The sequence below is a fragment of the Rhincodon typus genome, unplaced genomic scaffold, assembly GCF_021869965.1.
Source record: "Rhincodon typus isolate 14 unplaced genomic scaffold, sRhiTyp1.1 hic_rhity00011973, whole genome shotgun sequence".
In the NCBI taxonomy this organism is placed as follows: Eukaryota; Metazoa; Chordata; class Chondrichthyes; order Orectolobiformes; family Rhincodontidae; genus Rhincodon; species Rhincodon typus.
The window spans coordinates 3,231-6,885 of record NW_025977611.1 but is presented as its reverse complement, the minus strand read 5'-3'; the positions used below and the strand labels follow the sequence as shown (position 1 = coordinate 6,885).

At 43.1% G+C, this 3,655-nt stretch overlaps 1 non-coding gene across 1 annotated transcript; it reads right to left on the bottom strand.

Annotated features, from left to right (window-relative positions):
- Positions 1 to 387: 387 nt before the first annotated feature.
- On the bottom strand, positions 388 to 461 carry trnat-agu. The gene has a single exon. It is a non-coding gene; the product is annotated as a tRNA-Thr (tRNA).
- Between the last annotated feature and the right edge of the window lie 3,194 nt (positions 462 to 3,655).

Genomic DNA, 3,655 nt, shown 5'->3' with positions numbered 1-3,655 from the left:
GGCAGAGACAAATACGAGAATTCCTGGAAGCATGGCACTCCACGAAGCATGCTATTAATAAACACATTGAACTCGACCCCATATACATTCCACTACGGAGGAAACCCGGAAGTGAGGCAATCCATCGCGACGGACCCCAGAGTTTAAAAACCAGGCGGGAAAACACACCGACGCTTCATCAGAGGCTGTACTGAGGATGTTACCAAGCATGGTAATGAAACATCTGCGGAACAACAAACCAGCTCGGCAAGCCAACCAACCTCAACTGGAGTGGAATAATAACACATTGAAGGTAAATGCGGGTAGGCAGCCAGCTGTACCTTTCGAAAATAAGCTAGTAGGTCTGTTTGTGAGAAGTTCAGGCAAGATGCCCTCCCTTTAAGTGATAGGTACCGCTGGGATTCGAACCCAGGATCTCCTGTTTACTAGACAGGCGCTTTAACCAACTAAGCCACGGCACCACCCTCTACCTACGCCTATGTTCATGCACATAAATACTCAATCACAGAAACGTGATGCTTTTGTTTCTTTCTCAATTTTACTCAGTGAGAATTTAAGTCAAACACCGCTTTTGTAAAGACGGACAGTTCACAGCTGAACATTTCCAGTGAAAATGCACAGAACAAGACAATCTCCTCTTACACTGCTTTAAAACCGATATTTTCACAATTGAAACTGGCGGGATAAAGAGTATGTGTTCATCCTCTCTGTATCCATTAATCATGTTAATACACACAGACGAAACCTCGCAAACTGCATGAAATTCTATTCCCCCTGTTCGAGGAAAGATGAAAAGGTTTAGAAAAGGCTTACAAGGAAGTTGCCAGAGTTGGAGTGGTTGAGCGGGAGGGAAAGACTGAATAAACTAGGGCTATTTACATTGGAGTGTTGGAGGCTGAGGGGTGACCTTACATAAGTTCATAAAATCATGAGGGGCAGTGATGGGGCTTTTTCCCAGGGTAGGGGAGTCCAAACTTGAGGTCATAAGTTTAATGTTTGAGGGTAAAGATTTTAAAGGGACATAGAGCACAATGTTTTCTCACGCAGGATGGTGTGTGCATGGAATGAACTGACACAGGAAATGGTGGAGACTGGTACAAATACAACATTTAAAAGGCATCGAGTTGGATACATGTATAGGAAGGCGGGATATTAGCGGGATATGGGGCAAATGTTGGCCAACAGGACTCGATTAATTCTGGATATCTGGTCAGCATGGACGAGTTGGACCAAAGGCTCTGTTTCTGTGCTGAATATCACTAGGATTCTATTATTGCATTCAGTGTTTCACTCAAACATCTACCTGCTGACACACCAGTGAGACCGCACTGAGGAGACGTCGATCAAATGCTCCAGTGTTGGAAGAGATCCAGTCAGTCTTCCGGTCTGCTCTCACACCAGCGAAGTCACACGGGAGAGAAACCATGCATTTGTTCTGAGTGTGGGAAAGGATTCAATCAATCATTCCACTTGCTGAGACATCTTGGCAACCACACAGATGAGAAATGTTTTAGTAGCCTTGACTGTAGTTGTTTATTTTTATCAAATGTTATATACATGTTCGTTGGTGACTGGAGAAATGATAACGAGACACTTACAGACACAGAGTGAAGTCAGGAACTACATATCTGTAATGTTGAACTCTGCAAATAAAGCTGTGCCAAGTAAAGAATGGCTTACGATTCTTCCTTCACTACAAAGCACTCTTTTAATGGAGGTGATAAATTCCAGAGAAAAATATTTCCAAAACTGTTCAAAGGCCCAAATGATGCATTAGGGGTAGGATGTGGGATGCGGCTAATTTAGATCTGGTAACGTGTAATGTGGCAGGTTTAATGAATTACATCAGGTTAAAAGATCTCCTCGAGAACAGTGCCCAACAAATAGTATATTTGAGAGTACGGTGGGTGGGTTGTGGGGGTGGTGTGGACTGAAGTAGCATTCGGCAAACTAATGGCACTAAAGACAGTTGAGGCCATCGTCCCTGAAGGCTCATGTCCAAGGATTCTAAAACAAGCAGCTACAGGGATCGAGGATGCGTTAGTTGTAATTTTTCAAACGTCCTTATGTTGTGGAATAGACCCAGCAGATTTGAAAATGCCACAGTTTATTCAAAAAAGTCGGGCAAACTCCTGGAATACGAGAGAAACCACATGAGACAAAGACTTTCAGTCAGAAATGTGCACTTACAGCCCTGCCCTCAATTCACGCTGATTTCTGGAGGTTCTAGTGTTTGACTGGGTAGAGCAGGTCAGAAGTCATACTACACCAGGTTGTAGTCCAACAGGTTTATTTGAAATCAAAGCTTTCAGAGTGCAGCCACTTCGCCAGGTGAAGTGAAGCACACAAGCACTGAAGCTATAATGAGAGAGATCAAAAGAGCGAACAAATGGCATATGTTGACAAGCTGAATAATAATTCTCTCCAGCTGATCAAAAGTATCAGTCAATCTGAGTAAAGTGTCAATAAATGAATAGCAGGGGAAGGGATACAATCCAATTATTTGAGGCAGAGATAATTACAAAACAATAAAAATAAGATGGTGCTGGAGACAAAACAAATGGCTGGGATAACATGATATGTAAAGAGATAACATAACAAGGGTCTAACCAAAGTAACAAGTAATCCAAAATTTTAAAAATTAATTAAGGTAGAGAGATCACAACAAGTTATGAAGGTGATAATATCAAAACAGGACAGTAAGGAAGATTTTTCAGATACAGAACAGTATGGTGCGTTTACATGTAGCGTGACATGAAGCCAATGTCACAGCTGAGGCTATTTTCATGGGTGCAGGAAACTTGGCTATCAGCTTCTGCTCGGTGATTCTGTGTTGCTGTGTATCTCGAAGGCCGCCTTGGAGGAGGCTCATCCGAAAACTGGGAGCTGAATGTTCTTGACCGCTGAAGAGATCCCTGACTGGGATGGAACATTCTTGTCTGGTGATTGTTGCATGGTGCCTATTCATCTTTTACTGTTGGATCTGCATGGTCTCGCCAATATACCATGCCTCAGGACATCCTTGTCTGCAGCTTATGAGGTACACAACTTGGTCAAGTGATATAAGGATGTGCCATTTAATCCTGGGCACATTCTTTCCCGTCTGGGAACAACATCAGAAATAGGAGCAGGAGGGGGACATTAAGCCACTCAAACCTGGTGCACCCATCAGCAAGATCAGAGTGAATCTGCACGAGGCATCAACTCTTCTTTTCTCCCAGATCTATACAATGTTTAACTTGGTTGTTTTTTGAGAATCTTTCTCCCTCCTTTAGAACACGTTTAGTGATCTCGCCTCTGCAACTGCTTCGGTAGAGAATTCCAAATATTCTCTACTCTCTGAGAAAAGAATTTCCTCCCATCTCAATGAGAATCCCTTTATTCTGCAAATGTGTCTCTAGTTCATGATCCATCTACTCGTGATAAGATCTTCTTCGTATCTACCCTGTCGAGCACTGTCAGAATCTTGCACATTTTAACAAGACCAGCCTGTCATTCTTTTCAACTGTCATAAACAAATGTCTAACATGTTTAGAGATAACAAGGTGTGGAGCTGGATGAACACAGCAGGCCAAGCAGCATCAGAGGAGCAGGAAGGCTGACGTTTCGGACCTAGACCCTTCTTCAGAAATGGGGGAGGGGAAGGGGGATCTGA